General features: G+C 40.4%; 1 protein-coding gene across 1 annotated transcript in view; it reads right to left on the bottom strand.

Moving 5' to 3' along the window:
* The window catches only part of LOC100332501 (sterile alpha motif domain-containing protein 3), a 191,790-nt gene that overhangs the window by 151,209 nt on the left and 14,209 nt on the right, over nucleotides 1-26,372 (bottom strand). The gene's annotated exons all lie outside the window — the stretch shown is intronic.

Below are 26,372 nucleotides of genomic sequence, written 5' to 3'. Positions count from 1 at the left end.
TAGTTGTAATTCGTTACTCCCACCACTGGAGAATTATTACTACTACTTGTAAAGTAGATTAATCATTCATAAGTTTTAATCAACTTATAACAGCTAGGCAGGGGACTTTCAGTGACTTTTTTGTGAGACAAACAATACAATTCATTTGATTATAATGGGATTTATTGACTAGTTAGACAGGTAACGAACAAACGCATGAACATAAATAAAACATAGAACAAAAGGTAAACCACGTGGAGATAGGCTATACGGGTCTATAGAACACGTAACAAACCGATAGAAATAGCAAAAGTGCGGAAATAGAGATTTTAGATAAAGAGTGGCAAAATATCTTTCAGTTCCACACACACCATTAAGGATCACCAAGATTATAAAAAACACCTTTTTGATAGAAGGGGCACAGCTTATTCGCATAACTAAAAATACCTGGGGCCTAATGTACGAAGACTTGCGTGGAAATCATACTAAAACATTGCGTACGCACAAAGCTGTAAATGTGCGTGCGCGGAAAAAAATTCTGATGTATGAAACACTGTGTACACCGAATCCCACGCATATTCTTTGTACATCCAAATGAATGTGAAACTGAGCGCAACATGCACGAGCGCAAAACCCCTCCCTGCCTCCTATCCCATATGAATATGCTAATGACTTTACTTTGGCAAAACCCAACGAAAAAGCAATGGCAAAAAGAGAAAGTTTGAATAGAATGTTAATCGGAGGTGCTCCTTTCGGAGGTAGATCGGAGAAAAACTGTGTTATTTGCAAGTTTGTCTTCCGGAATTAAAAACAAAAGAAAAAAATAGAGTGGGGAGAGTTTAGCTGATGCGGTTAACACAGTTGGGTCTGAACATCACACAGTGTGGATTAAAAAAAAGAGATAGTGAGATGTTTAGGTGCAAGATGTAGTAGTACTCTTAACATTCTGAGTGGTGCAGCTAGAAAAATGCATGTCATCATGTTTTGACACGTTCGAGCATGATCTCGGTTCGAATCCAGCGTCTGATGAACTCTTTCTTTTTTTCCCCCCACTACATATCAGATTTTGCCTACTATTAATTACGAAGACGACAAGTTGGAATCATTAATAAGTCTGTGCATCATATTTTATTTGCACATTTTTTAAATGGAAATGTTTCTGATTCACGTATGCAAATTCATCTTTAGATATCTTTATTATATCTTTATAGTAATGTGCGTGCAGTAGATAGCTCCGATTACATTAGGAAAACAGGCGATCGCTGCAAATTGCGCTTTAATGTTTAGCTGGTCAACTGCATGGTATGGAAACCTTATATACTTGCTAGAAGCTAGATGAACCCTTCTCATACAGCTGCCATTACACGGCTCAGACACTTTGTAGAGTGCAATTTAACACAAAATAAAACAGGCACGCACAAAAAATGTGTGTACGCCAGCCATGAAGCTGGCGTTGAGCTGCGCACATTCTCACGTTCATTTCATCGTTAGTAAATCCAAATGTGAGATAACGAAAAGAGCAACACGGAGGCAGACTTTAAGGAGCCAGGAGTCGTAATACCCCATGCAAGAGACTCCTTAATAAAATCAATAAGTAATTTGATCTGTGGACTGTACGCTACAGTTCCATAGTTTTCCAAAACTATGGAAAATCTTCACCCTGGCTGAAGTTTTCAGAAAGTTCCAGTTTCAGTGACCTGACAAGAAAAACGGGCCAATAAAATGTTAATTGAATTGGCCGAGCTTAGCTCCACAGCTGAACCTACTGCTCATCAACACTCATCAGTCAGCTGTTGGAGTCAGCTCCTCAGAATTTGCTTGCTGAAGAGCCGATCACTCAGCTCCCAGCTGCAGACTCAGGTGCTGTGGAAGTGGAGAAACTTGTTTCCACTCCCGATTCGGGGAATATGGGTTACGGACATGACCAGAACGTTTCCCTTCATAAGGGTACTCCAACGTGTGTCTGTAGGTAAACAGACTTTTGGGAGACAGTATGAAAAATTGCACAGCAGCTAAGCCCATCACGCTTCTGATGTGCAGTTTGCCAAGCGAAATGTGAGCGCACTGACATCATCAAAAGCGCAACCTTCCAACGTCCCCTCGGCCCATGATATTACCATTACATGGAAATAATAAGAATTTAGATAGGGGGTCATGAATGTGCATTTACCTAGCTAATATAGACTAGGGATTTTTAGAAATACGACAGTACGTTGGGAAAGCATGCAAGTCATGATCGTAATAGAGCATATGGACTAGCCCTAATGAGGGTAAATGCTACATATGATAAGCTGGTTAGCAGTTAGAGAAGACACGGGTCCCCCTAAAAGGGGGAACACACTATGGTAAATAATGCATATGGCATAACCAAAACAGGGGAATGCACATACCTGGCACCGAACCTCAGTATGTGCATAGAACAGATGGGCATACCAGATAACAAACTGAGCCATGCACTCGACAGCGTTTGTTGACAGCGAGCTTAATTTCCTCCCGATTGACCGGGGTAACCAGTAATCAGGAGGAAACTGACACCACTTGAGGATATATTATCTTAAGAATGTGTTAGATGTTGCCCAGCCTGCAGCTCTACGTGATCTGTTTAAGAGGCGCTGCACATTCACGCCGAAAAGGAGGCACCGCTTATTAAATTGTTGTTATGATTAAATAAGTGTGCCCTATCTCCCAGGGAACGCAGCTCACCCTGGCACATAAAATGAGGGTGATGGCATAAGCTAAAAAAAATGGACCAACCTCGATTTTAATACAGCACTTTCCTTCTGCTGATCATAACAGAGAAGAGCTGTGTATGCTTTTGTGTCACGTTAAGTGATGTGTGCAGACATTGAAGTAAAAAGGCTGGTTCTGCCTCCTCTGCATTTAATAAGCGATGCTTGCAGGCTTACCACCTATTATTAAAGAGCCTAAATTATGGGCTTTTAAAAATGACCTTCCTTGTAGTGTTAACCACAGCTCTATTTGTGCTGGTGATATCGTTCATTTCAAGTCTTTTGAGTCATTCATTGGCAGAAGCCAATCATATGCATTTAGAGCCGGAAAAAGAATTGATACAGGCATCTTTTGAGTCCTCTTTCGGGTCTGAGTCACTCGTTCCTCACAGTCCAATCATATGCGTTTAGAGCTGGAAAAAGCATTGATCTGTTCATCTCTCGAGTCCTCTATCGGGTCCTCTAGAATTTAATTGAAAGGTGAACTAATTATCATGGCTCCTATCGGCTCAGACTGTGTACATTGGTTAAGATTATATGTGACTGTTAGTGTAACGTGAATGAATCACTGACATTTGAAGACATTAAGTGGTGAGCTGAGCAGGGAGACAACAATAGCCCACCTTTATAGACAAAAGAGCAGGTAAACATTGAATAATTAGTTTTTTTCTTTTTTCTATTCAGGACCGTTTGGGCTAGTTGTAGATGTGTTTGGAAGCAATTCGTAACATCTAAATAATATTTTAGCAAATTGAACCAAATGAACGAAATGACTCGAAAAAAGATTTGTTCATCTCGAACGAGACTCAAAGATCCGAGTCAGTAAATTTGAAATCTGCGGCCCCGCCCACTAACACAGAAAAAAAAGGCTAGACACACAGATGTCTATCAGATGCCGGTTGATTCGCTGTGCTCAGCTGGATATTATTGAAAGTCTCTACCTAAATTTGAAACTGTGAAGAGTCAGTGGTTGAGGATTATTTTTGCAAAAATACCTCAGCATTATAGCCCAGCCTTGTGCAGTTCGAGTGCTTCTGGAAACTACATGCTTACAACGAAGAATTCATCGGCCATTTTTTAAAGGAAGGATCAGAAAAGACTACTGATGTAAGGGACTATGTCAATACATGGATCTGTGCATCGTGGATCAGTTCTTCCACAATTTCACTAGTGCTAGTATGTGCGATTAAAATTGTTGCCTCGATTACTCTAACTTGCAAATTAGGTATTTAATTGTGTTTTGTTGCTTGTACCCACGTGTACTGTGTCAGGTTAACTCTTTATATTCATATATCGCGTCTAAAGCCACAATGAAAACGCAACGCGTCCCCTCCAACCGGAAAAGAACGGTTCTCCTCCTCTCCGAGTGGCCCACCTCAGGTTTGCTTTTTGGTCCGATTACTGGACTTAACGCTCTGCACGTTCACTAGCCAGTGGATTGGACTGTGACGGAGGAGCATTCTGGAGTGGTGGGAAAAGCACACTTTGCGAGAAACAGCCAGCACGGATAGGGAGAGCAGTTTTCCAGGCCCACTTATGCCTAGTTCAGACTGCGTGATTTTAGCCCCGATTTTGGCTCGCTGACAGATTTTGAGAAATCACCGACAAATGCCTGAAATCACAGGCAAATCAGTGCTCGTGCATGTGAGTGGCAATCACACAGTATGAACAATCAAAGACGCGATCTGAGAGAAACGCAGATGAGTCGCCGATGCCTGCGAGATATTTGGCGTGCTAAATATCTGGAGCTGTCGGCGATTCAAATCATGCCGTGTGAATTGAGTTTTGACTGAAAATAACATCAGTGATCGCCCACAGCCAATGAGAGGGCAGCATTCACTTGTGTGTTTGCGTGTGTGTATACCTGCTGCTGGCCAGCGGGAGGCTGGGGCAGAAGTTAAAAGCGCTCTTTTTCGGTTTATTTGGACCCACAAAATGGAGGGAAAACTAGTGGAGGTTTGACAGGACTCAGTAGCAACTGTGTCTGTATGACATTTCAAACAGAAAGAAATTAGTTCATTATCAACGTTGAAGAGAAATGGCTAAATCCCCTTAAACCCAGGTGAGCAAACATGTACATGTTCTACCCCATTAAAGGCTTCTTTCTCATTATGTAGTTAATAACAAAAGATATACTACGTGTTTTTGGCTATGAAACGTAGTTTGGACGAAGTTGTTGGCGATTCTTCCTATAGTAAAGTCATGCACTGTGAATGTCCCTGTCGCCGATCCATCCTGCAGTGTAAACAAAGCAGCGACGAAACTCTAGCCCAGATAGTCATGCAGTGTGAAAACATCTGTGACACGACTACTTTAAAAATCATGCAGTCTGAACTCGGCATAAGAGATGATCTGCTCTATCATGCATGGCTGATCTTTCACCACCGAGGACTCCTGGGTAAAGTCCCAGATTGTGTTGCCAAGAAGGCCTGCCAGGGATATGGGCACACTAAGAAAGCGTACTTTGTCAATATGGTGCATACCTTCATGGTAAGCCAGGGTGGCATTTCTGGACCACTATGTGGCCATCGTCCTCCCCAGGGCACGGGCGGCTGACTTGAATGTCATGAGAGCATGATTGATCACGGTGCAATCGGTGGTTAAGCCTGGGGAAGAGCAGCCCCTGTGCAGCACAGCCAGGAAGCCTTGGTGCGGGGTATCGCGGGGGATGAACCGCACAACCACCCAAAGCTTGGGTGGTCCGCGGGCCCTGAAGTGATGGATAAACCCCCACTGTTATTCTCAGATCTGCCTGCTTGCTAACCGCTTTCACGGGAAGCAACGGCAGTGGCTGAAGCCGCGATTTTAGCTATACAACAGCCAAGTCCTCAAAGTGAGAGCATGAGCTGTCCGCTGGTATTGCATCGACATGCTGGACCCCCAGACCTGTCAAGCGATACCTGTGCCCATCATCCGGAGATAGGAACCACCGCATCCAGAAACGCACAGTCAGAACAGCATCTTGAAAAAGACGTGTTGATTGACTGTGTTGCTCTGTTAGGGAATCTGCCTCTTTAAATGGAAACTGTTCTTTTGTGCACACCAGCAAAACGCTCAGGGGACAGGAATCCCAGATCGACCGCTGCTGTTGCGTCTTCTCCCGCACTGGTGAGTTAACTTCTAATCAGGTTGGCAGATAGCATGTCTTCAGTCTCATGATCGGGTCTGAAGCAACAATTCATATCTTTCTCAATCGATGTTTTGTTGCCGTCTTCTTAAAGAACACACACAAAAAGACAGCATACTTAAAATACAATAACACATTTTCACATCTAATTAACAAGACTATTTGCCTACTTACATCAGCCAACATGAAAATGGACTCCTCTTTTCAAGGAAATGCTTCATCAAAATAAGAACTCCTGCTATGCCAGTCTGGCTCTGCTGTGTGGCTGTTTTATTGATGTGCTGTAAAATGCCCTAAATTTCTCTGTTCTGAGTCTGTCTGAAGAAATGTATGATCCTCTTGCCCTTGCTTTGAAGGGCCTCCCCTATTCGATCACAAATATCAATATCTGTCAGAGTTTTGAAATGTGCTGAGTCCTCTTTTTGTAAAAAGAAAAGGCCACTGTTTTTTAATCAAATCTATACTGGGGAAAGGGCAGCTGTTTTTTTATGTGACATTGATAAATGTATGTCAAATGTAGCTCTAGGGCCAGTAGACTGATATATGGCTACCATATTTTTTCTTCTGTCTTCCAAAGAGTCAACAGTCTGTTTATGTGGAAGAGTTTTGGCTGCCAATTTGTGCAGCCATAGCTGTCTACTTTACACCTTACAGTTTTGGTGATAGTAGCTCTAGAAATTGTCATTGTCCCTGGTCTCCGTATTCGATCACTTACATTGTTGCGGTTAACATGTTCAACTCTTGTTTTAAGTTGATTCACAAGTGAAAAGTAACCCACACCCAACTGTTCACCTTGCTCAATTTTGTCAAAAAAAGTCAAAGGATATTTTGACACAATCTTTTTTGCTATCTCAACACAGCCAGCCCTTTTAGAGTGTTTCTGCATTACAGCCACCATAGCTCTTACCATGTCTGCCAGATTAGCTCTCTGTCCTCTTTTTAGATTTGATTAGATTCAACTTTATTGTCAATAAACATGTACAAGTACAAGGCAAAAAAATGCAGTTCAGGTCTAACCAGCAGAGCAATAGCAGCTAGTGCAGGATACAGGTATGTTATAAAGTGCAGATATAGAACAACTATGGTGATATTTACAGATGGATGTACTATGAACATTATATACAGGTTGTATTAGCTATAAACAGAGATTTACAATAAATGAATATATGTACAGGTTACTATTAATAATCAGACTTGTGCAGATAGATAAACATAATTACAAATGTATATGCACAGTGTGTGTGAACATAATTACAAACGTCCATGTGCAGTGGGTATGTACGGTTCAAACAAGTTAATCAGTGCAATGAATATGTGCAATTTTTAAATGTGCAAATGTTAAATAGTGCAGTGATTGTGAGGAGTTTAAAAGGGAGACAGCTCTGGGGAAAAGCTGTTCTTCAGTCTGCTGGTTTTTGTCCGGGGGAGGCAGGATAAATTACAGTCTGTGAGCAGGATGAGGAATCCTTAAGAATACTGCATGCTCTGCGCAGACAGCGTTTCTTCTGGATGTCCTCTATGGCTGGCAGTGTGGTTCCTGTGATGCGTTGGGCAGTTTTCACCACCTTCTGCAGTGCCTTATGCTCAACAACAGAGCAGCTTCCATACCGGACTGTGACACAGTTGGTCAGGATGTTTTCTATTGTGCAGCGGTAAAAGTTCACCAAGGCAGCTGATGATAGCTGGTTCACCTTAAGTTGCCTTAAGAAAATTAGGCGCTAGTGAGCCTTCTTCACCAGGTTGGAGGTGTTGGTGGTTCAAGAAAGGTCCTTTGAGATGTGGGTCCCCAAGAACTTGAAGGAGGAGACAGGCTCAACGGCCATCCCATTGATGTGGATGGGATCATGTGAGCCTGTTTGTTCCTTCCTGAAGTCCATAATGAGCTCCTTGGTCTTCTTAGTGTTAAGGAGCAGATTATTGTCAGTGCACCAAGTGGCCAAATGCTGTATCTTCTCCCTGCAGGCAGTTTCATCTTTGTTGCTGATTAGGCCAATCACTGTGGTGTCATCTGCTTCTTTTATGATGGTGTTGGATCTGTTTACAGGCCTACAGTCGATGGTGAAAAGGGAGTAGAGGAAGAGGCTCAGCACACAGCCCTGTGGTACACCAGTGTTGAGTAGGACAGTGGTGGAGCAGATGTGGCCTAATCTAACATTCAGAGGTCTGTTAGTCAGAAAGTCCATAATCCAGTTGCAGAGAGATGTGTCGATATCCAAGTCAACAAACAGCATTCGTGCATAAGTGTTTTTATTGTCCAGGTGTGCGAGTACAGAGTGCAGTGCTATGGAGACTGCATCTTCTGTGCTCCTATTGCCACGATAGGCAAACTGATGTGGGTCTAGTGTGAATAGCAGAGAGTCTTTCAGATGTGCTAGGACCAACTGCTCGAAACACTTCATGATGATGGGTGTGAGTGCTACAGGGCGGTAGTCATTCAGATATGTTGGGCTGGAGTGTTTCGGCACTGGCACAATAGAGGTGGATTTAAAGCATGTTTGCACAGCTGCTAGGTTAAGGGACAGGTTGAAAATGTCTGTGAATACCACAGCGAGCTGTTCTGCACATGCTTTGAGGACGCGCCCAGGAATACCGTCTGGTCCAGCAGCCTTACGCACATTGATCCGACTCAGTGCCGTGTAGACATCTGAGGAGGTGAGTGTGATAGATGAGTGGTCGTTTGAGGATTTGATCCTGGTGTAGGGTTCTTTAATGCCCCTTTCAAAGCGAGCGTAAAAGTAATTTAGCTTGTTCAGGAAGTAGCACAGCATTTGTGGCTGGGGGGGGTGGTACTGGCTGGGTTTTAGTTGCTGATGGCCTGGATGCCCTGCCACATGCGCAGAGGAACAGAGCTGGAGGAACAAAGGAGGAGTAACAAAGTGCTCGTCTAGCTTTAGCTTAGTCGTAATCAAGATGGCGCCGAGCATGGCCGCCATGTTGCAAGCTCCCAGCAAACTTTGTTGTGTTTTACTTGAATTTTTGGCGTTTTTTCATGCTGGATGTACACACTCTCATTACCTACGACAGACACACACTTTGGGAAATTTTCTCCCTCATTGCACATCGAAAACCGGACTTTGAGTTCTTTGACGATGCTCTGTTTAAAAACACAACAGAGCCCTTTGTCTGGGTCACACAACCGAATCGACGACGGAAACGCAGCTGGAAAAAAGGAAAGAGAGCCGGCATCCTCATCAGACTAATATGGCGTGGATTTCGACCTCCGCTCCCCACCATTCTGCTGGCTAACGTTCAGTCACTGAATAATACACTTTGCACGCTTTGGGCGCACATTTCCTTCCAACAGGAAACAAGAAACTGCTGCATTATCTGTCTTACAGAAACCTGGCTGTCTGCGGAGGTACCAGACACAGCTGCTGAACTTTTGGGGTTCTCCGTGCACCGCGCGTATAGAACAAAAGAACTCACAGGGAAAAGCAAAGGAGGAGGTGTTTTTTTTTTAACTCATGGTGTGATGAGAGAAACATACACCCAGTTAGAACATTTTGTTCTCCTGATCTGGAATATCTTAGCTTCGTTGTCGACCATACCGGCTACTAAGGGAGTTCACAGCTGTTGTCATTACGGCTTTGTACATCCACCCTCAAGCCAACACAGAGCAGGCGCTCCGGGAACTGTATGGGAGCATAAGCAAGCAGGAAACCACATGCGCACACCAGCTAGCGGGAGTTTTCACTGACATCTTTAACCTCTCGCTCTCTCTGTCTGTGGTTCCCACATGCTGTAAGACAGCTACTATTGTGCCCATACCCAAATCTGTTAAAACCACATGCTTGAATGACTGGCGTCAAGTTGCAGTGACAACACACTGCTCTGTCTCACCTGGAAAACAAAAACACATATGTGAGAATGCTGTTTGTGGACTACAGCAAAGCATTCAACACCAAAGTGCCTGCCAAGCTGGTGGTGAAGCTCCAGGCTCTGGGTCTACACAGCTCTCCATGCAACTGGATCCTGGACTTCCTGTCAAGCAGACGCCAGGGGGTGTGTTCTTTGCCCACTTCTGTGTTCTCTGCCCACTCCTGTACTCCCTGTACACACATGACTGTACAGCCAAACACAGCTCCAACGTCATCCTTAAATTTGCTGATGCCACAACGGTAGTGGGCCTAATCGCCGTTAATGATGAGACAGCCTACAGAGAGGAGGTGCACACAATGACGCAGTGGTGTCTGGAAAACCACCTCTCACTCAAAATCAGCAAAACCAAGGAGCTGGTGGTGGATTTCAGGAGAGAGAAGAGAGAACACATCCCCATCACCATCAACTGGACACCAGTAGAGAGACTCAGCACTTTCAAGTTTCTTGGAGTCCACATTGCTGAGGATTTGACATGGACTGCTCACAAAGACGCAGTGCTGAGGAAGGCACAACAACGCTTCTTCCTCAGACGTCTCAGAAGGTTTGGAATGAGCCCCCTCATCCTCCGTTCGTTCTACACCTGCACTGTGGAGAGCATCCTGTCTGGCTGTATCACCACCTGGGATGGAAATAGCTCCAGCAGCATTCGCAAAGGCCTACATAGGATTGTGCGAACTGCTGGACGTGTAGTGGGAGGTGAGCTTCCCTCCCTCCAGGACTTCTACACCAGGCGGTGCATGAGGAAAGCCAAGATAATTATCAGCGACTCCAGCCACCCAAGCTATAGACTTTTCTCTGTGCTACCCTCAGGCAGACATTTCTGCAACATCCGGTCACGCACCAGCCGACTGAAGTTTCTTCCCTCAAACTATCATCCTGATGAACACTTAACACATCTCACACAGACTCTTCCATACCCCTCACTGCACACCATCATATATAACAAGCACTGCACTTTAACTAATCTATACTTAAACAATACTGCCTAAAACTATGTGTAGGCCTATTCATTGTACATATCGCTGTTTTTTTTTTTTGAGAGTATGCCGTTGTATTTGTACTGTATTTGTACATAACACACGTGCTGCTGATGATGTGACAATAAAGTGATTCGATTTTTGATTTGATTTGTAACAGTGCTTGCTCTTTTTGATGCCCCTTTTCAAATTAGTCCTGGAAGTGCTGTAGGCCTGTGCATCCCCTGATCTGAAGGCAGTGTTGCGTGCCTTCAGCAGAAGGTGCACTTCCTTATTTATTCATGGCTTTTGATTTGGGTTTGTAGTGATCTGTTTCTGAGTTGTAACTCTGTCTTTGGTGGTGTTGATGTATTCCAGAACAGAGGAAGTGTAACTGTCAATGTCTGTGTAAGAGCCACATGTGGCCTAGGAAGCAAACATCCCAGATAGCAGAGGAGGAGACTTACCCCTCCGTCTGACCCCGACTGCCGTACTCGAATCAATCGGGCCAGATGCGGCGGCCTTAAGTAAGCTGACGCTGCCGCATCCGAGCCAGAAGTAATGGCCGGCGAGTAATGTGCGCTGCGGTCCGGAGCTGGTGTGACTCAGTCTTCATCCCTTGGTATAAAACCTTTTGGTATTACATTGGTACTTGATACATGGTATTACAACAATTTGAATTTATATAACAGCAAACGCAGGCAACACAAAGTGTAGGCATTGCGTTTAACATTTGAATAAAATGCAATAGCACAAATATCCACTAACGAAAATAAACAAAGGAAAAAATAAGTAATAACAAATGTTTATTGATTGCAAGAAATAAATAATTCTAAAATTTAATAAATTATTTTTTAGTGCACAAGAACATCAATATAAAAACAACAAAACTGCACAATTAAGACACACAGGAAGATATAAAGAAAGAATATGAAATTGCACACATACACAAAAGTTTAAAAAAAACCTGTTTTCCCAATAGACTTCAATTAAAAATGTGTACAAGACACATCTTATAACAGCAAAATTTTATATAAACATGAATATAGAAATTAATTTAAGATATAGCAAAAAACATCTTACAAATACTTATGACAATACTATATATCCTTATATATATATATATATATATATATATATATATATATATATATATATATATATATATATATATATATATATTAGTGCTGTCAATCGATTAAAAATTAACTAAATAATAGCACCTTTTTCAAAAAAATTAACCGCGATTAATCGCATATAAATTATTGAAACTTGTAATTTTGGCTATTTAAATGTAAAATTAATGTAAACGCAAGAAAAAAATATTTAAATTTAAAATATAATTGTTTAATAGAATTTTTGTTAAACTTCAACACAGATTTCTTCATGTAAACAACATACCCACAATAAACCATCAAGATCCTGGCTTGACAGCCATATTTATTACAGAATTAAAAAACAGGCATGTTAATGAGATTTAAATTTCAAAACAATCAATGCCAATAAAGAAAACATTGATTTTCATGTTGGATTCTAAGTGGACTGCAAAAAAATGGCAAAATACAGGAATTGCAGATATGGAAAATGAAAAATTATAATATTAAACTATAGAACACAAACTGTTGCACTCATTGTAAAGTTTTATTGCTGTGAGTTGAGAACATTAGTTATAGAATAGAAACAATTTTGCTTAATCCTCCTTTACATTCATCCAGTTGCTAAGACTAGGAGTATTCCGCAAGTGCACAGAGACTCCCATAGGCCCGCAAATGAATGATAATTTCTTGCAAACCGGTCGTTAAATACATTGCACACCCCTCTCGCCCCTACTCAGATACATCGCTCACTCCACCCCTGACACAGACACACACACAGACAAACACAACGTGCTGCAGACGTTTTGGCCTCAACAGCCTTCCATACTGGCGCAACTCCCCTAAGATTCAACACACATGATCACATTCATCAATTTGCTTAAACTAAGCGTCCTAAAGTATTACTGTATTTCACAAGGATTCTGACACAACAACGCAAAGCTAACGGTTTCGTTGCGTTTAATGAGGAAACACGCTTGGAGGGCTCATGCTGAAAGGCAGAGTAATGCCCTGTCTTTGACAGCTCGCAACTTCACCAGAGACGTTCTGAGTACATTCACATAAGACACCAATACTCCGATTTTAATATGATTAAGATAATACTCTTATTAAAATTCTACTGTGTAGCCTTAAAAGGAACCTTACCTTAAAGGAGCACCGAGTCACGAAATGCGGAGGATTTTCTTTCTGTTCGCCATGCGGTATCAACTTACAACAGAAGTCGAAAGTTAAAAATGAAACACCCGAAATTGAATGAAACTTTGGAGAGCCTGGTGATGTGACTAATTGTTTTATACTGAAACTTGCCTTCAAAACGTACTTCCTTGGTCTTATCCACATTTATTGCATGTTGAACACACTTCCACCAAAACAGGAAGTTAAAAAAACCTGCAACCGTGTTAATTGCGTTAAATTTTTTTAACGTGTTAATTATTTAAAATTAATCGCATACGTTAACGCGTTAATTTTGACAGCGCTTGTATTTATATATATATATATATACACATACATACATACATACAGTATATATACATACAATATATAAAGACAAACTTATTTTTATATGAAGTTGAACAGAAATTGCACAATCAGCAAGACATGAATGTGAGGTATATATATATATATATATATATATATATATATATATATATATATATATATATATGTGTGTGTGTGTGTTTGTCTTGTGCAATTTTTTATTTATAATTTTTATTATATTACGTTTATTTTTATTTATTTTAAATGTATCAATATGTTTCTTTAGAATAAGAAGATTGGGCTGACCAAATCACAATCTTCCATGTTGGGCTCTGTGTAACGTAGGTGTGTATTCAACAAAATAGCAGAGTCCCGCCTGTTACTTACGCGCCGGTCCGTGCCGTGGGAGAGCAGGCTTTTTCGTCTGCATTCTGCAGCGGGGCACAGATTAATATATTCCTGTCTGTTCTATCTAGTTACCTATCTGTCCATATAAATATACTTTTTTAAACTTTTTATCTTCACCACGGCCGCGTCAAATTCCTATGCTGTTTACTTAACCTGCAAGTCTTTATTTTACAAATTATAAAGAACGTCTGCTTCTTACCCTCTATGAGGGGTCATTCATGTATTTTAAGATGCACTCGGTCAGAAGAAAAGCGCATGAGATATCATGACATTGTGTTTTTGATTGTCAGCATGATGTAGGCTTATAGTGACAATAATATTTATACAATATGATTATTATAATAATATTTATACATGACCAAACTAGTGTGCAACTTAAAGAGCATATTGTAGGTTAAAAAAACTGTTTAAAAAAAAAAGGTAGAATCGTTTGTGAAAATACTCTATAATACCATAAAATAACATATTAAAATGTTTTACGAACATTTTAAGTTTTAAAGAAAATGTGTCTGTTTTCCCACTTCCACTTTTTTTCTTACCACCCCGGTGACGTCAGAAGAGTGAGTTATCTGACAGACGCACGCTGTTTACAGTGGGGCAGAGGAGCTAATAGCAGAACTGGTTGTTAGTTTTGGCATAATTTATCATCATCGTGGTATATTATTGCTTTATTGATCAAGTCCACAAGTTTCCTCTTGCTATTTTGGTTCATGAAATGGGATGAATCCTATAAGAGTGATAGCTGACGCGAATGGCGAGAAACACTCCTGGTTCAGTCGGAGATGCAGCTCGATGGCTGTACACGGTAAGACAACTCGTTTTTCGTTTTTGTTTGTCAACTTTCAAGTCCATAAGCATTATTCTTTGAGTAATTTGAAGCAACGTGATGTGTTTACTTTGGAGTAGCCGATAGCACGGCTGCTAGCTTGTATTGTTAAGCATATTAAATATATATTTTTAAAGCGTGTAAAAATGTACACATATGATAAGACGGCTAGTAGCATCAGTTTGCTAATATAATAAATGTCTTGTTTAGTTACAGCGTTGTGACTTTGTTTGCTTTGTGGTGTGTTTATTAGACTTTGGGAGACAGATGATGACCCGGAGCTGAAGGCTTTCTCTCAACTGGGGCCTCATGTACGAAGACTTGCGTGGAAATCTTACTAAAACATTGCGTACGCACAAAGCTGTAAATGTGCGTACACAGAAAAAAATTCAGATGTATGAAACACTGCGTACGCCGAATCTCACACATATTCTTTTGTACATCCGAATGAACGTGAAACTGAGCGCAACATGCACGAGCACAAAACCCCTCCCTGCCTCCTCCCCCGTATGAATATGCTAATAACTATGCTAATAGAAAAACCCAACGAAAAAGCAATGGCAAAATCAAGCAAAAAGAGAAACTTTCAACAGAATGTGAAATGGAGGTGCTGCTTTCGGAGGTAGACCGGAGAAAAGCGGTGTTATTTGCAAGTTTGTTCTCCGGAATTAACAACAAAAGAAAAAAAATAGAGTGGGAGAGTTTAGCTGATGTGGTTAACACAGTTGGGTCTGAACATCGCACTGAGTGCATTAAAAAAAGAAATAGTGTGGTTTATATCTGTAAAATGTTGCAGTGCCCTTAGCAGTCTCAGTGGCGCACCTCGTAAGACGCATGTGATCATGTATAGACACTTTCGAGCATAAACTCGGCTCGAATCCAGCGTCTGATGAACTCTTTCTTCTTTTTTCCCCGCTACATATCAGATTTTGCCCACTATTTATCACGAGAAAGACAAGTAGGAATCATCAATAAGTTTGTGCATCATATTTTATTTGCACATTTGTGGAATGGAAATGTTTCTGATTCACGCATGCAAATTCATCTTCAGATAGTGTCTTTATAGCAATGTGCATGCGGTAGATTGCTCAGATTACATTGGGAAAACAGGCGACTGCTGCAAATTGTGCTTTAATGTTTAGCTGGTCAACTGTATGGTATGGAAACCTTACATACCTACTAGATGAACCCGTCTCATACAGCTGCCATTGCAAGGCTTAGACACTTTGTAGAGAGGAATTTAATACAACTGCCTCTAGGAGTCGTCAATGGAAATAAAACAGACACGCACAAAAAATGTGCGTACGCCAGCCAGAAAGCTGCAGAGAAGCTGCGCACATTCCCACGTTCAGTTCATTGTTAGTAAATCCAAATGTGAGCGATTCTGAGCGTGAAACCTGGCATACGCAAAGTTTTTGTGCGTACGCAGCGTTGATACATGAGGCCCCTGGTCTTTTGCTCAACTGTGCTTCACTTTGGCTCACAGAGTAACCTCAACTAAGGTAAAGTGGATTTTATATTCACACATTCGATTAATGACAGCTTGTGTGACACACTCTCAGTATTGTTTACCATAGTACTATTATTAGAATGATTGAAATCACATGTAAATATGATTTAAAAACAACATTAGCGCTATTAAACTGACAGTGAACAATGTTGTACTTTGATAGTCATTGGCTGCTAACATGATATTAGGGATTAGCAAATAATACTCTTCTGAAATTATATTATTAGGGAGAAAGTCAGAATGTGTGAATATAAAACCAATTTTACCTCAGACATTCACCTCGTTCATCGGGTAAATTATTATGAAACCTATCGTGAATTATTTGTACGTTACATGGTATTATTTAATAACAAAAACTAGAAGGGCAAAGAATTACTACAATATTTCTATATAATGCAGGCAGGTAAACACACTATCTTTGACTTCCTTTTTTTTTAAATATTGGAAACGTGTAACCATTGACTTCCATATCTGTTTTTCCCACTATAGAAGTCAATGGTTAAAGGTTTTTAGCTTTCTTCAAAATATCTTGGTTTGTGATCAACAGAAGAAAGTCAATAAGGTTTAAAACCACTTGAGGGAGAGTAAAAATATTCTGTCCTGTCAATGAGAAAAGGTACTTTTTATTCACATATAAGGAATATTTATCTTGTTGAAGAAAAACAAATAACATTCAAAAAATTGAAGTTTGTTCTTACATACTCAACTTATAATGGGTACAGTCTACTGTATATGTGAGATGGTTTGCAGTTTACTATCTAGGGGTCTGCAAATGTGGTTGGGTTTTCTGTATTGTGTTATATTAAAATCATATGGTGAATTTTAAAATATACATTATTAATAAACATGATTTAAACTTTTGCATTATTTCCGCAGCAAATATGCATCAGCCCTCACTGCCTGTCTGACGGTGGACTACTGGAGTTCATCACAGGCTCGACGAGAATGCAGAAGTGGCCACTACATTTGCTCTCCTTTCTAGATCCTTCCAGCGGGTTTACAAGGATGAGGCTGTCGGCATCTTTTTACACAGCATTCACAATTTAACACACATTAAAGACATGATGGTGTGGTACCCACATAAACGTTGGCCAACTTACTGAAAAATAATTTTAGGTTTACTTTTAAATGGGTCAGATGATATATTTTCCTTTCAGTATACACACACTCACACAGATACTTACACATATATAAAGAGTAAAAATGTTGGGTATTAACACTGCTTATGATTTTGTGCTATATAAATAAAACTTGAACTTAAGTTGCATTTAGAATTTGAACTTGAATTAGGGTTGAAGTTTATTTAATCATAAATGCAGATCAGATCTGTTGATCAAATCTTTGTAAATATTTTATACTGTAACAACTATACTTGTCTTTTTATTGATTGTTGCCTAAATGAGATCTGATACAGATAATCTTATACCCAATGAAAAAATGACAAAAAGACATATTAAAAAACTTATTTTAATTGTTTTAATATTTGATGTTGTTTTTATTTTAATACAGAAGATCTGAAAACCTTTTGTAAAATAAAAGATTTTCCAGTACCTTGTTTACATGTTTCTGCATTATTCCAGACGTTCTGTTATTTGTGTTTTGTATTCACTTATCTACTATTAAAAATAGGGTCAATGTGGCATAACTGTGCTAAATGCTCATTAGTTTCGGTTACTGGTAAGTATTAATACTTCTAGATGATCAATACTAGCTTTGCTGTTGCCAGATAAGATTTTGTTATCTTACATATCTCTCTGTAAGTCAACACTGGCCTCACCATAAACCTGCTCTGTTCTCCCTCAAAATAGAGTTTACACTTACACTTCTCAGACTGCTGTTCTGTCTGCTGGTCTGTCCACAGGCTTATAATTGTATGGCTGTGGTCTGACGTTTGTGTGAGTCTCTCAGAATATCTTATCTCGGCATCCAAACGCGCACCGCGATCAGTTGTCTTTATAGTGTTTATATGCGCGAACTCCCTGATCCGACGTCACTTCCGGTCTGGCGATTTTTCAAATGCGGAAGTAAATTTCCGTGATTTAAAACGACTCCAAACGGCTTAATAATAAACTTTAACGTTTATTTTAAAGAAAATCTAGTTCTTACTTTACTCTTACACACATTGTCTCACTGGGGTGTCTAACCTACAATATGCTCTTTAACCCTCTGAGGTCGAAGACCGCGTATACGCGTCTTGACCTGTGGTGTCGTCAAACTGCTGAAATGAACTTAAATTACACTTTCAGTTTTGATCGTACAGATAAGATCAATATATAAATTGAATCTATTATGTGTCTACTTTTTGTTATGTACACTCACAACAACAAAAAACGTGTGTGCTTTTGCAAAATAATGAAAACAAACAGTGTAGGCATTCTGTCTTTTCTTTCTCCGTGAACTGCTTTTAGAAACGCGTCAGTAAAATGCGCTGAAACTCTGCGATAATAAAACGCACAGACATGAGACATGCATCTCTAGAAAGCTTGAAGTGTCTGCTTTTAATCTATTCATGTAGAAAACAAACATTGCTTGATAAAGTAATCAGTATGAAACGCTATGTCTAGCTTCTCAGTCTGATCTCATTCGTTTTAATGCGACCACGCCCACGAGGCATTGTTATTACAAGCGTCTGAAGACGTGTGCAGACTGGTCAAAAAAAATACGTCACTAAAATGCAGGAAAACTCAGCAAATAGTCAACAAATGTGATGATTTATGATATCTATATAAAGCTTAATATGTCTACTTCTGCATTAACCAATTCAAGTAAAAAACAAATGATCTCTTTTTATGTAATCCGTATAAAAGTAAGGAATAGTACGGATTCTCCTATATCTCCTCATTACAGCTTACGCAATCCCGTCTCTCAGTAAGCAAGTTGTTCATATGTAAATTCCAGATGTGAAAATAACAGTGGTAAAGGACCAGTGGCAAAGAGAGTTAAAGTAGGTAAGAAGTGCTCCGAGTTTGCTCAGTAATGCGAGTAATGCTGGTCTGTGTCATGCCGACAAACTCTTAGATGAAGATGTAGCCTTCAACTTCACAAAACTGTATGAAAACGCTACAAATGTGGACCAAGATAAAGTAATCCTGCGTCTGTCAGTATCCGCTGATGTCAAAATGAAGGCCAGGGGTTACAGTGAAATACTGCCGTTTTTTCCTGCGCTTGTCTGCAAGGCTACATTTCTGTCTCAAGGCTACATTTCTGACACTTAAAGTGTCTCTTGTAAGTTTATTCTTTAAATCATTTCTGTGAATACCAAATGAGAGGATGATAACTTGCGCCAAAAGCTGTTGTGATGCGCGCGACTGTTTAAAAGATTTCATTATGGCACATGGTGTTTTTCACCCGCTTTCTTTTGCTCAGTTATTTTTGTTAACATGAATTAATTATCATTCTTTAAAATAACATTGCTCTAAAATGAGATTACCAAAACTAACTCAGAATCTCATTATTATTATTCAGTCTTTGTATATACTATTCCATATATTTATGATGTATTGTTTTTTAACCTATTTAAGATGTTCGACAATGTTAAGATAAATATGTTACATTTTGGCATGTTTTTTTTTTTTTTACTTATGAACTATTTATGGACATAAAGTTAAATAAAAAAGATCCTGGATTTGAAGAATATTGTGTTCCTGGACTTCACTGAGCTCAAATGATAGTTTAATGTATAAAAATTGTGACTAAACTTGACTGTTGATGTCTTAAATAATAATGTCAAATAACCAACATTTCTCAAAATGGATACATCTTGTTTTGCAATGAAACTCTTCATTTACAAATAACTTTTTCACTAGATTTTCTATATATCTTAGTTTATAAAATTTGCAGAGTTTTATAGAGTGTACTGACTCTCATAAGTGTATCTCCAGTTATTTTGTGTGATTAATATATTTTAAATAAACTGCAAACAAAAAAGTAAATAAACTTTCATTTGATTCCTTCTTGAAACTCTTCCCTCTTAGTCACCTACCTGTCTGATGGCTCATTATGCAGGTCTTTGTCTTCTCAGGTGTGACTCACTGCATAGTAACGCTCTGGTTACTAAAGTAACCCACGGGGAATGGAAATGCTATTAGTGGATTTATTCATAATCCACGAGTGGGAGATTTCGTTTCAGAAAGCCAATTGTCTGAAAGAGTATATAATGAGCCAATGAAATGCCAAATTAATTGGCAGTGTAAGCTTGTGCACCTGCAACTTATTGTTAATTAGCTCCGCATATAAGCACAGGTGAAGCAAGGAAACGCCATCCTTTTAAGCTGGAGAGACTGACACTTACAGCCAAGGAACAGTCATTATGGTGATGCTAAATTGCATTTCCGTTCCCCGTGGAGGGTTACTTTAGTAACCAGAGCGTTCCCCTTCGGATGGGAAACTCCAATGCTATTAGTGGATTTTAATTATAATCCACTGAATGGGAGAAAGTATGGAAAACCCCATAATGACTGCACCCTACCTTCGCCTCCGATGAGAGGATAGCCACGCATAGCGTGAGAGCTCCTGCATCAAAGAGAGGTGCGGTCCTCCAACATGGTCCCTGGCCCTTACTTATCCCACTTCAAAAGAAGTTTTACGGATTTAAATATATTTTTTGGGAAGTCGCAAGTGTCTAGATAATTCTTGGAAAATACGACAGTACGTTGGGAAAGCGTGCAGTCCATAGGGAGGACGCTGCGGAGACCATCTGCTACCCCATGGGGAGAAATGATGGCAAAAATTAATATGGACTAGCCCTGAGAAGGGGTAGTACGCATATAATAAGATGGTTAGCGGAGAGGGAAGACACGGGTCCGCCAGTGAGGGGGGACTACACCGTAGTTGAATAAGCATATGGGATCGCCTAGTGGGGATCACGCATAGCGGGCACCTATACCCAAAACACGGGCTGACCAGCAGGCAGACCTACAACGTAGTGGGCCAGCAAGTGACTCCTCCGCTGAGTCAGTGCGGGGGCCTCGGAGGAATCTGCAGGGCTCACCTAACGGGGAACTTTACTGACAGATAAAAAAGCTCACGAATCAGCATATTAAGTGAATAGACTCCACTTCAGGGCATAGGCGCGCTCGAGGAGGGGGCTCTAGCCCGAGTGACGGTATTAACCACCGCAATCAGTAGGTTACCTAAGTCTTCCTTGCGTCTAAGGACCACCGTGGAGGTTCCAAAGATCAGGGCGAGGGTGCCAGATGGTGCCTGTCCCTGAGAGAGTAGGTGCTCTCTCAAAGGGATCTTCCAGGGAAGGGCCATCACGAGGAGGGAGAGCTCTGACATCCTGGTCCAGTTGGGCCAGAGGGGTGCAACCAGCAACCTGTTCCTCGTCCTCACTGGGGGAAACGCGTATTTGCGCATGCCCCGAGGCCAGCTGTGAGCCAGTGCATCCGTGCCGAGAGAGCCCTCGGTCAGGGAAAGAACAACTGGCAATGGGCGATCTCGTGGGAAGCAAATAGAACGATCTGGACTTCCCCGAAATGCGCCCCTATCAGCTGAACAAACTCGGGGTGGAGTCTCCATTCTCCAGGACGTAAAGGCTGCCGTGAGAGCGCATCAGCTGCACGGTTGAGTTTGCCTGAAATGTGAATGGCGCGCAGCGATTTCAGCCACGGATGACTCCAGAGGTGCAAACGGCGGGCAAGCTGAGACATGCGGCGAGAGCGAATACTCCCATGCGGTTGATATACGCCACCACCGCCATGCTGTCCGTCCTGACCAGCACGTGTTGCTGCTCCAGCACCGGAAAAAAACGGTGGAGAGCGAGGAACACAGCAAACAGCTCCAGGCAATATGCCAATGCAACTGGGATCCTTTCCACAGGCCCGCAGCTGCATGCCCGCAGCGCAAAGCCCCCAGCCCGTGCTGGAAGCATCTGTTAAAACAACAACATGACTGGACGCCTGTCCTAGAGGCACTCCGGCCTGTAGGAACTGTTGGGGATTTCATTGTGTCTTGTTGAATTTCTGATGAATGTATTACTCTCATTTATATGCTTATTTGAGTGATTTCAGTATTATTATCTATTATAGTATTACCCATACCTGTGGCATTATTATCAGGTATGTGTGCTTTGGTAAATAAAAAAGTCATTCTGTGTAAATGCAGTCAGAGATGAGAAGATAAATTAGAAGAGCAGCATTAATGTCACAATGAGGGTTGATTTATGGAAGCAAGGTCATAAGGACACCTGCGTTCTGTTCTGCTACTCATGATAAAGCACACCTCCACGTGTGCCCACACACTTGTACTGACATCTAAAGAATTATGAGCACTTATGAACTTCAGCTGAACTTACAGTCGACAGTTCAGTGGACAGTGATTAAGATATATTGTTGAACATTGTTTTTTGGCTGAGTCATCACTTTTGAAACAGGAAGGAAAGACCTTAACTGGACATGGGTAAGACCCCTGAAAGACCCTGAGATTCTATTGGTGGCGGGCACCTGAGAGATTTAAGATCCCATTAGCGGAGAAACTGATGGAGGTGTGTAATGTGTAAATTTGGGTGGAGTATTAAGACACAGAAATGTATTTAAACTGTGTGCAAGCCTATGTTCAGAAGACACTCAAACGACCTGTCTCTGTTGTTACTGATGCTGTAATAATAAACTGCTTTGTCTAAAGACTTCGGAGATCTCAGACTTTGTCATTTTTATGAAAAGTTTGACTTAGAGACTTAGAATTTTTTTGCAGACCAGAACCTTTTTTCCACAACATATTTGGCGCCCAACGTGGGGCTGGATCGAGGACATCAAAAGTGGTGCTGGTAGCCTTTGGCGGCGGTTCACTCAGAGACCAAAAAGGGCCCTTCTAAATAAGGTAAGCATATTTGCTTAAATATTTTTTGGTCTCTGTGAGAATGGACGCTGAGGTTGGACAGAGTACCTGAATTCGTTATTTATATGTACCTCACCAGTAAAAAGAACTCAGAAAACTAAGTAAAAGAAATTGGAAATAATCTGATTAATAAACAAAATTGTACTAAATGATAAGAGATTAAAACTTAATGTTTTAAGAGAAAAAGAAGAAATCTCCCAGGTCTTTAGAATTTTTTTGCATGCACTAAATGTAGATGTGTGAATGCATGCATGGCTGTAAATAATGCGTAAAGGATGCCACGCGGGATAGCGTGATGCCACACGGGGGAGTGTAAAGTAGAGATCTGCGCGGGACTATATTTTGAATCTCGCTCCCGCCCGCACCCGCCAGGTTTTAGCCCGAACCCGACCGCTCCCACTTATATTAAGAATTTATTGTCCCGCTGCCCGCCCCGCCCCGTTTTCTAGCCGCCGCGCCCGATCCCCCTAAAGAGCGGGGGAGAACAAAACCGAAAATCCCCCAGCTATACAGTCCAGACAGCCAAGCTGTCTGTATAAAAACACACACACACACAGCACCAAGCACACACAAAGACAAATCTCTCTCTCTCTCTCTCTCTCATACGCGCGTGCGCGCACTAACACACACACACACACACACACAAGCACCAAGCCGACACACAGGCGTTTGCTGTTATATCAACTCAAAGGCTTGTAATACCATGTATCAAGTATCAATGTAATACCAAAAGATTTTATATAAAGGTATATAAATACTGAGTCGCGTCAGCTCCGGGCCGCAGCGCACATTACTCTCGGGTCGATTCCGGCCCAAACTTACGGCCACCGCATCTGGCCCGATTGATTCGGGCCGGAATCTGGCAGTGAGTCCACAAGCATCCGGAGTCCGGCAGCCGGAACCGGGCTGAGTGGTAAGTCTCCGGCAGGCGAGAATCTAGCTGGAACTGGCCCGAGTCTATTTTGCTATCTGGGAAAGCTCTCTCTCTCTCATTCGCGCGCGCGCACTAACATACAAACACACACACAAGCACTAAGCACACAAACAGGCAAAGCTCGCTCTCTCTCTCTCTCTCATTCGCATAGCAATATCCGCGATATTGCTAGACAGCCCGCTCCCATCCCAAATTAAACCCGTTACCGACCACTCCTGCGATTTATTCAGAAATTTATTCCCGCGCAGCAGAAATCTGGTCGGGTCCTGCATGCAGACCTCTAGTGTGAAGAGGGCGCACGAGGCGACACAGGGTAGGATCGCTTTTTGGAAAGTGCTCTAAGGGGGCAGCGGAAGAGCTTTGCGTCATGCTCAACTGAGACCTAGCAATTGATTCTCACAGAAAAGCTCTGTGTGAAGCTCAGCCGAGATCTGAAAAAACTAGATTCTTGCAGGCAGAGTTATAGACTAGATAAGTGACCGCTGACCAAACCCCTTGAGTACTGAGTAAAAAAGGGCAGGATCACCGTTAATCGACCGTTTTTTTTATTTTCTGTTGACTTATTATCTCTGTAAGATTTTGGATGGTGCAACTGATGTGGATTTATGTGTTATTTGAGAAGGCCCGGGCCAGGCGTTATAGGGAAATGAAATAAAATAAATTAATGGAATTAGGATCAAACCAAAGCGAGTCCCTAGAATGAAAAATCAACCAAAATATTGGATGTGTAAGTTATTAGGCCATTCTGAGAATTGTGTAACTTGTGACAAAAGTAAAGAAACAAAACCATTAATACCTAAAAAGGAAGAGATAACCAATAAGTAATATATATATATCACGATAAAATACTTTTTTTTCTCTCTCGTCCTCTCTTTATCCTTTTCTTTATTCTCTTTTTTCTTTCTTATCCTCCCATTTCCTTTTTTCTCTCTTATTTTTCTTAAGTTAAAAATTATTTAAAAACAAATAAATAAAAATAAATTTAAGAAATGGATTTTGATCGGCAATTTTTTTTTGGAATGCAATTTTCTTCTACAGAAACTAAAATAAATAGGGTTAAGACCTTGATTGAAACTGCGGGTTCTGAAACACACTTATGGAGAGAATCTCACTATATAGATATATTAGGAAAGAAGTGAGAATTAACAGAAAAACAAAAAATAAATTAATAAAGAACCTGACAGTTGAGTGGATTTTGGCTGAAGTAGAAAGAGAGTGGCAGACGGTTGACTGGAGAAATGCCATTGATGAACGTATTAACATTAATACAGTAAAGAGTTTCTTTGAAGAAAGATGCAGAATAAAAGGTGGAGAGAGGCAAGCACGTGGGAATATGCTGCTTGAATTGCATATTTTTCTAAATCCAGTAGTAGGGCCAAGTGTTAATAAATGTAATTATGAAGGAATCAAGCCATTTACTGTTCTGACAAAGCCTAAACTGCAGATAGGTTGTTGTTTAAGGAAAGTGGAATGGAAGAGTAGAACATTATATAATGGAGTAGAAGGAAGGATTTATTTTAACTTTTTTTACACTGAGAATCTAACACTGCAAGATCTGACTATAGGAGCGAAACCTCTTGGAAGGTCATGGGGTGAAAAATAACCCTGCTTGTAACCGACCCCCAACAGCAGCATTTATGCTTAAAATATTTGAGCCGTATTGCATACTGTCTCAGTATTGATATTACACTATGATGCATTGCAGGAAGTTGAATTTATATAGTAATTTGAAAATTATAAGCACTTTGCTTATAATGCTTTGATGTGCATGATTGCATGAAAATTTCAAAGCTTTGAAGATATAAGAATGTGTATGGCAAATAAACTTCGGTATTGATTAACAGTATTGATTAAATTGATTGGGCTGGGATTGGATGAGCAAGTAGGTTAAACATTACTAAATTTGATTTATTTTATAAATTCAACTGATGTAGGTTGTTTGTAAAGATTTTGCAGAAATATTTTTTTTTCTCTTCAGTGTGTTTTATTTCCTTTGTAGCGGAAGGGTAATGGATTGAAGACAGAAATCATTGAAAAATTTACCAAATTTAAATCGGGGAAATATAATTTATCATCAAAAAGTTTTCTTTTGATATATAAATGGATTGGATACAAACTAAGAAATAAGATATAAAATTCCTCAAAAAACTGGTTATGCAGACTGTTTAAGTATTCTCCAAACGGCCACATTTGTGACCCAGACAGACAGAGAATCCCATCATTGTTTTATTATTATTTATAAGATACTTTTAACCTATTATGGGAGACTGAATGAGAAGTTAATAATAATGATGATATTTGCCCAATAAAATAATAACTTTGGATTAATTATATTTGGAAAAAAATAGTAATAAATAAATAAATAAATTACTGTGACAGATCTAAAACAATGATATGTTTGCGCAGCGCATAACATGGGAAGAAAAGGCCCCTATCTTTTTAACATTTTAGTATGCTCTGAGGATTTCATCAAAGTGGCTCTGTCTAATGTCAAAAGTATAACAATCAGTTTTTAATTAACATGAGGGGTTGAATATTTTCCAGGTAAATGCTTTAAGAGTACATTAAAACAAGTTCATTATAATACATGAAAGGTGGATTCAAATGAGGTATA

The sequence above is a fragment of the Danio rerio genome, chromosome 18, assembly GCF_049306965.1.
Source record: "Danio rerio strain Tuebingen ecotype United States chromosome 18, GRCz12tu, whole genome shotgun sequence".
NCBI classification, from domain to species: Eukaryota; Metazoa; Chordata; class Actinopteri; order Cypriniformes; family Danionidae; genus Danio; species Danio rerio.
Note: the sequence above shows the minus strand (reverse complement) of the source record. Positions and strands in the feature narration are given on the sequence as shown.